Source organism: Solanum pennellii, chromosome 9 (assembly GCF_001406875.1).
Source record: "Solanum pennellii chromosome 9, SPENNV200".
NCBI lineage: Eukaryota > Viridiplantae > Streptophyta > Magnoliopsida > Solanales > Solanaceae > Solanum > Solanum pennellii.
The window spans coordinates 43934041-43942555 of record NC_028645.1 but is presented as its reverse complement, the minus strand read 5'-3'; the positions used below and the strand labels follow the sequence as shown (position 1 = coordinate 43942555).

At 31.1% G+C, this 8515-nt stretch overlaps 1 long non-coding RNA gene across 1 annotated transcript; it reads right to left on the bottom strand.

Annotated features, from left to right (window-relative positions):
* Positions 1–7276: 7276 nt before the first annotated feature.
* On the bottom strand, positions 7277–8179 carry LOC114078596. Its single transcript, XR_003580226.1, has 3 exons — positions 7725–8179; positions 7497–7603; positions 7277–7385 (listed from the first exon to the last, which is right to left on the bottom strand). It is a non-coding gene; the product is annotated as an uncharacterized LOC114078596 (long non-coding RNA).
* Positions 8180–8515: the final 336 nt, after the last annotated feature.

Below are 8515 nucleotides of genomic sequence, written 5' to 3'. Positions count from 1 at the left end.
AAAGAACATTCATTAAAATTCAACAACAAAATGCTTAACACTTCTAATGGGGCATTTCGATTTGGGCGTGTAGTTTTTTTGTGGCAAAAGTTCCTACATACTGAACACTTATTTTTTCTTGTTGAAAATGATTCACCAACTCCACGCCATATCTTATATGTCCTTCTTTCGGGTTTACTTGAATCAACATATGGAGGAGGTATTTCTCTCTGTATGATATCCAAAGGGACAATTCATGAATCTTCAGTTGGCACCGGGTGAATTTCCTGACAATATGTCATTATGTATTTTTTTCACTGAATAATATAAAGAGGAGTACAGGTGAATCTGATTTCCAAAATCAGCACCATGTTGGGATCGAATCGGGTCCATGGCATGTGGACAAGGTATTTCATCCAAATAAAAAATTCTACAAGTACAAGTTCTTCTTTGTAGATCCACAGTAGCAACATCTCCATGACCAGTGACACTGAACTTTGTGGTTAGCGATTTTATGGGCCAATAACTTGTTGCCCGCATTGACATACTCTGATATATCTTTTTTAATTGAAGGAACAAATCTATTTGCGGAGTGCATCAGTTCCATACGCCTTTGGTGAAATAACAATGCAAATCTCCTGTTTATTTAATCAAATAGAGCGACAATGAGAATTTCTCTTTCAACATCCAACATAGCATTCACCGATTCCGCGATGTTTGACGTCATAATGTTAAATCTACATAACAATAGATAAAAATCAAACAAAACACATAAAGTAAAAATAAACTCAATTAAGATGGTACCTATTTCCCAGGCAAAATGTCTACTCCATGTGTGAAATTCAATACGTTCAAGAGCTTCAGCGGCCTTTGGTACCAAATCTCTTACTTGATTGAAATGGTCATTGAACCTACATATATCGTACGTTTTTGCTGCTTTATAAAAATGGGACACTACCTTTGAATTGTGAAAGTTATTTCGAATATTTTCCCCAAGGTGTCTCATGCAACAACCATAATGAGATGAGAGTAGATTCTCTAAATCATCTTTCAAATACTTGGATGCCTATCGGAGATAATGCACAATTCATCAGTATCATTTACAAAGTTTCTCATATTTTGAAAAAAATATTCATATGAGGCATCACATTCCTTGTCCACGACATAGGAAGCCACTGGAAATATATGATTCTCGGCATCTTGTGTCACCGCCGATAGCAGAACTCCTCCATTCTTGCTCCTTAGAAATGTGCCATCAACGGCTATTACTTTTCTCATTTCTTGAAAACCAATTATCCAAGCAACATATGATACAAAGAAGTACTGGAACCTCCCTGTTTCATTGAGCGACAATGTCGTCTTGCTTCCTGAATTCATTCAAGCATATACCGGTACTCATTAAGCACAGTGTACCCGTCCTCATGTGTTCCCCTAACATTAGACTTAGCATGCTCCATGCCCTTATAAATCTTTTAATAGCTTACTTTACAATCCAATTTTGTGCGGAGTTGATTTGACATGTCTCTTGTGGATGGACTTTTACCATTGGGAAACCTATTTTCGAAGTACTAACCTATGACTTTTGCCGTGGAGTGGGTTTATGGCTTGTAAGATGCTCTAAACCACACGTATGGTACTTTTCATAGTTTCTAAATGAAAAAGTTGTCACTACTTGTAAATTTCACAGCCCTCAGCCACCAATTGCAATCCGGATATGAACATTTAAAGGAAAACACATTACGAAAATTGATCACCTTTTTCAGTCTAAAATCTTTTTTCAAGCAAGCAATTTTCAATGAATTTGCCAGTTCTTGCTTGTTCTTGATGTCATTCCCTTATAAAATCATGTTTCATCATCTCTAACATTATTCCTACGTGAAATTTGAGAATCACATGGATTGTCGCTGCCAACTATACGTGTGGGAGAAAACTTGCTCTTAAGGTCCGGCCCTTCAACTTGAGCTTCACCTACACCTTCACCTTCATCTGTTCCAATTTCATCATCAGGATTATTCATGTCCGCAGGATGAAATTCATCATTAAACATATCTTGTTGGCCTTGGTCTACATTAGGATCCTCCTCGATAGGAGTTTCTTCCACATAGACTCTTAATATTGACGATTTTTCTGTTCCTCCCAAATAAATACTCAAACTAGATTGGTCAGTTATTCTAAAAGGTAAAACCTTCTCATTATGAAAAATATGGGGAATGTAACTCATGAAAATATCTAGCGGTTTACAATTGTATCCAGACTTTTGCACGACTAAATTGAAGAACTCATCATACAAAATGTTTCTTTCGACATACATCCCTACTGAACCGGCTCCTCATTTTTTACTATCTTCCCAACGCCATATGAATCGATTTTTCTTCTTGACCCATTCACCACGACAATCAATCCCTACAAATAATGACATTGTACCTGAAGAAAATAATTAAAAAACAATTACTATTATGAAGAATAAGCATATGTAGCAACATATGAGTACTCTGTGGCGATAATTGAGTCATATATTGCTACATATGACTGTTCTTTTGTGAAAAATAAATCAGATGTTGCTACATTTTTTAGTTATATCATATGTAGCAACATATGACTATTCTGTTGCAAGATGTAAGTCATATGTTGCTACATATGACTGTTCTGTTGTGAAAAATAAATTACATGTTGCTACATATGACTATAATATTTTATAATAGTCAATTGTTGCAACATATATAACAATATGTTTGAAACGCGAATGCAAATTATTGAAAAAATTGCAGGTACCCAGATCAGATGATAATGAATTGATTTTAAATAACTATAATTTTACTTAGCAGAAAAATGGTGTAGAATGCTTATGCAGTAATTCCAATTGAACAAAATGAAATTCGGTCCACCAGTTACAGATTAGGTAAAAAACTTATTCAAGAAGAAGAAAGCACAAGCACTACTAACGAAGACCCGCAATGTACGAAAATAAGAAGAAGAAGAAGAGGAAGAGGAAGAGAGCAAGAAGAAAGGAAAGCAAGCAAGCAAAGACGAGAGCAGAAGAAGAAGAAGAAGAGGACGAATACGACGGCTGAACGCGGGGGGGAAAAGCTTTTATTTCCTCTTTTGGCTTGATATTTCCCATCAAAATTGGTTAAATTAGGTTTGGCATAGTGAATTTATCATTTTACCTCTCATTTAATTCCCACCAAAAGTTGGTTAAATTATGTATTGTGAAATTACCCTTTTATCCTTCATTTAATTTAGTGGACCAAACTGTCAACTTATAAACTTGAGGGCAACTCCACAATCCTTAATCATTAATCACATAATTGTCACCTATACCCAATACTTAAGACTTATGTCACCACCCATTTATTTTGAAACCTTAATGTCACTTTTTTTAAAAATCCCCAGTTTCCTATACTGTCAACCTTATTACTCCCCCTTCTCTTGTAATATAATTATTTGTCAATTTTTTAATTTGACACAACCAAAAAATATTCACATAATGAATTTATCATTTTATTTTTATTGAGTGAATAAATTAAAATTTTAAGATTTTTACCTTTTTCAAAAAAATTAATGAATGATACAATGAACTAAAATTATTTTGTTCTTTCTTGATTTATCAAAATAAACAAGCAATTAGAAAATTCCTAGTCATTTCAAATGACACTTATCTAGAAAAGGAGGAAAAACAAACTCATGTCTTTCTATTTTTTTTCTCATACTAATAAATTGATGCCATAATTTTAAATTTTTAAGGATTAATTAATTTTAATATCAAGAATTAAATTATCATTTTTCAATAAGTATTTGAATCACTCAGATCAATTAAAGTCAAAAGCAAAGATGAAAATATTTATAAAATAGAATATTCGGATCTATATATAATATAATATAATTGTAAAGGTTAGCTCGTGTGATACTATTAATGCATTGTCTCCTGTTTGAAGATCCGTATGACTCAATCATATTTTTGATAGATTTATGCTATAAAGTTTGTATATATACTACTTGCAATATAAGTTGATCTGTGGAAAAGATTATATATATGAAAAAGATTTTGCTTTCAAGCTTTTTAACTTTTTATTGAACCTTTTGGGTAATCTAAAGAAATATAATTGATGTTTTAATTTATACTATATCATTTTTTGTTTTACCTTTAGTATTTTTAATTTTTTCTCATTGTTGATTTATCTCTTGGCGAGCTTAATATTATGTTCTTAGTGTATATGATTAAAATGGAAAAAAAATTTGAAGTTAAAAAGAGTAGGAGCAGAGCTACAATGTAACATGGGAATTCAGATGAACCTAGTAGCTCTTGTGTAGACTTTGTGTTTATACTAAAAAAAAATTTTAAAAAAAGATAAAGGTAAACTATACATCTTTTTAAGATCATACCTAAACAATTAAGAGTGTGAGAAACACACCTAAATTATCATTCATTAGATTGAAAAACACACATTAAGTAAATATATGATGGTATATTTATTACATTCTCACTTTTTTATACCAATACCACATAAATTGTCACATGTAAACAAATTTCACCATGCCAAAAAGTTTAAAATTTACTTTCAAGTGTAAAACATTCTTCTTTGTTGAGTCTCCTTCATGTGTAAATATTGTTGAGTAAAATTAAGATTTTCATTATTAATTTAAAAAGTCATCATGGTTTGAAGGTTTGTTACTGATTAATCAAAAAGTATTTAGGATTCTTTTTCTGATTCAAAATATTATCAATTGTGTGTACATTTCTAGGGTTTGATTCATGCCATCTAAAAGAGTTTAAAGGAGAAGAAATTGACTACACCTCTTTTTTTATTGGTGAACTTAATTTTTTTATTGGTGGAGATTTTTAATGTCTAATTTCATAAAAAAATGGTTGACTTATCAAACTTTGCATATTTTCATTGTTCCAGAGTAGTTTTATATTGGTGGTATACTTATGAGCGAGGCTGCTTATTGAGGAAACAAAGATTATGCCTTCAATATTGAGATAAATCATGTGTCTTTTTCGAAAGTGAATGACTACAATAGAAATTTTGGTATTACCAATGTAGAAAAAATATATATATTGAAGTTGATCAAGGTGATAGTTTGATAGACTTGGTTAAAGATGGAGATTTACTTGGCTTAGCTAAATTATTTGTTGATGGAGGTACTGTGGACATTTATATCTTATATAGAGGGAAAGTTTTTATTGAAATAACATGTGACTAATGAGTCTTTTCAGACCATATGCAATGAAGTAGATAAACCTACTTTTAAAGAATCTATCAACAAAATAGGTGAAAGTATCAATGCTTATTTGGGTAAAGAAATAACACCTATTGATGGTAAAGATTAAATTATGGTGGTCCAACGTTGTCATGACCGAATTCACAAAGTCATGACCTATCACGATCTAAAGTATACCCTATACGTGACATGACATATAGAACCTCGAGAGGCCACACACAAGTCACTTGACATACATCCAATAAAATAGAATATACAATAAAAGAGTTGTTAAACGTCTCATATCATCAAAGAAAATATGAACACAAATTTGGAATCACACTATGTGTTGACAAGCCATTCTAAAATACCACAACGTAATCCATATACCACGTACAAAATTTCAAGAGTAAATAGTAAAAGCAATAAATGGTCTTCATGACCTTGTCCACGGAGTATGAGGACTCCCCAATCTAATAGCTAATAACAATTCAAATCTAGCCACAAAAAGGAGAGAAACATCGCACTCTATATTATGAAACAATACAGGCACAAGTATACATTAGTACATGAAATGAATTAACTATGGTGAAATACATATACAAGTAGACATGATATCATAGTAAACTTAAAGCATGCCATGACTAAGTAGAACATTTAAAAGCTTTGAAAACAAAGTCGTTAAAATCACGAGACAAGGTCAAACATTAATAAAAGACATAATAAAAACTTGTAAAGAAAAATCATAGCTTTTTTTTGTGAGATATTAGCTAATCATGTGAGTTATAATATGGAATTTGGTATAATTCTCACATTGAAAAGGGAGAGTCACTACAACAAAAATAACTTTTAGAGGCATTAAATATTGACAATAATAAAGAGAGCTAAAATGTTTACCAACATTAGTTAAGTGTCATTAGAACCAATGTCGCTAAAGATTTTAGGGATATATACAAAGAGGGCTAACTGCCGCTAAAAATACATATTTAGGGGCAATTAAAAATCAATTACCACTAATAATTATTTTGGTGTAGTGAGCCTGTTTGTCAAGGTAGAACTTTGAATGATATCACTAATACTATGTGGATTCACTAGCTAAGTCATTTAAGACAATTCTACGAAGACATGTAGTTTGGGATTAGAGATTGTTACTAGAGAAAATCATATTTGAACCTCCACCTCAATATTCTCTTAGTGCTAAGTTAAATCCCAACGAAATAGATAAAATCAATTATCAAGCATAACATTAAAAAAGGAAATAATCAGAATAAAATTCAAATCATAAATTCATAAAAGAATAGCTCCTTTTAAGACCCATGATTTCATAATTTCATTCATATAGACACTTACTTTCCTAAGTATCTAAAATCATGATTTCCTGTAATTGTAAAAAAAACCTTACACAAACCATTTATACTTAACTTAAAAGCATCCTTAAATCATAATTTCATCATTTAATAAAACATGCATAATTCCCTATAAGAAAGAAGGTATTTTTCAACAATATTTTTTGTTGTCATATATTAAATGCTGTTGGCAAAAATATAAAAATTGTTGCAAGAAACATTTGACACAAAATGTTTTTACAACAACAAAATTTAGTATTGCGAAAAATGACTGCTACCAGAAAACTTGTTATCTTACATTCTTATAGTTGTGGCTTCATAAAAATTTTCGCAACAAAATTTATTGTTATAACAAATTAAACTTTTTACCAACATGCTAATTGTTGCAAAAAAAAAGAAGTAAAATGTTAGTTGTTAATCTGTTAGAAAGGCTTTTAGCAACTATAATTTTATTTGTATACACTTGTAGCAACAATTTTTAAGTAGTTTTTATTTACACAAAATACATATTTCTTTTTAAAAATTTACGTAAATATTAAAATTAAAAAACAAATAAGTTTTTAAAAGACAATACATAAGATGGATGCACTAGATATCTGCACCTTCCTAAAAAAACTAAATGCTTATATATATACTAGGTAGAGGTGGCCCGTGCTTGCACGGGCCCAACATTGAAAGATTTTTGTTAGTTAAATAAAAACATATAGAATGTATGAGTCGGATATATATATATATATATATGAAATATGGTTGGCAGTTGTTTTGTTCGTTGTCATGGCTGTGTTATTTAGGTTGGATATCTACAATATTTACATAATGCTGTATTTTGACTATTAGTCAGCATCATTCAGAAAGCACCTGTGAAATAAGATGGAAAATGAATTTAATATATAGTTATGGGGAGGAGTTAATGTTGAGTATAATACTGGTTTATTTAAGAATTTATCATTGATTGCAAGATTTAAGTACCTGTCAATTTCTTATAACTATGCAGCAAAGTCCATGCTATCAGCACCAAAAGTGTACGCCATCAAGACAAAATGGTGTTGCCAACCATATTGCAAAAAAGTATTACACTATAACAAAAGGAGAGTATCAAATGTTGAAGAAATACATATACAATAATCAGTTTTAAAATTAATAGGACAAACAACATTTATTGCTGCATAGCAATTGAGAGTCTTGTAGAGAGAATACCTTTTAGTCTTCTTTTATTATGATTTTCTTCATCTTGCGTTTACTGCTTTCTGGAGTTGTTGGTGCGTTGATGGGCAGTGGCATATTGCTAGCAATATCTTTCTCGGTGATTGACATGATAAACAGTTTTGCTGAAGATGCATCCTTGTTTTTGGCAAACAACTTCTTTATTTGGACGGTGAATGTCTTACCTAGCAGTTTGTGTTGCAGGGATACGAGTGACAACAATTGTTTCTGAAAGATGGAAGAAATCATGTAATTAGATTTTTAAGGAATAAACAAGAGGTTGTAGAGTGTTTTACCTTGGTGCAACGTATGTCATGAATTTCTGCTACAGTTAGAGACAATAGTTCTTCTCCAATTTTATCTGAAATCATGGCTGTTGTTGAACCAGTATCATCCTTGATGGTTACTTCAAACTGGCATTTGGGCAAAAGTCAATATGTTAATGTTCAATAATAATTTTTTAAATTGAAAATTGTTATTTAGTTAATCATCTTTTTATAACCTAAAATATATTTGTTGCTTACACTTTTACTAATCGTTCATATGCTCATATGTTATGCAACCAAATAATTCTACCAAACAAAGGTGGTATTTATATAACTTTACAAGAAAGCAAGGACGTTAGCCAGCTAGGAGATGTACGGATAATATCTGTTTATAGAAAGTGATTTTATACGCCTCAGAGCCATCTTCTTCTTCAATTATATTTTCTGCTCCCTATAACCCAATTTACTTGTCCATTTTTGCTTCTTATGGTTATCCCTAATTCTTATCCATTTTAACAA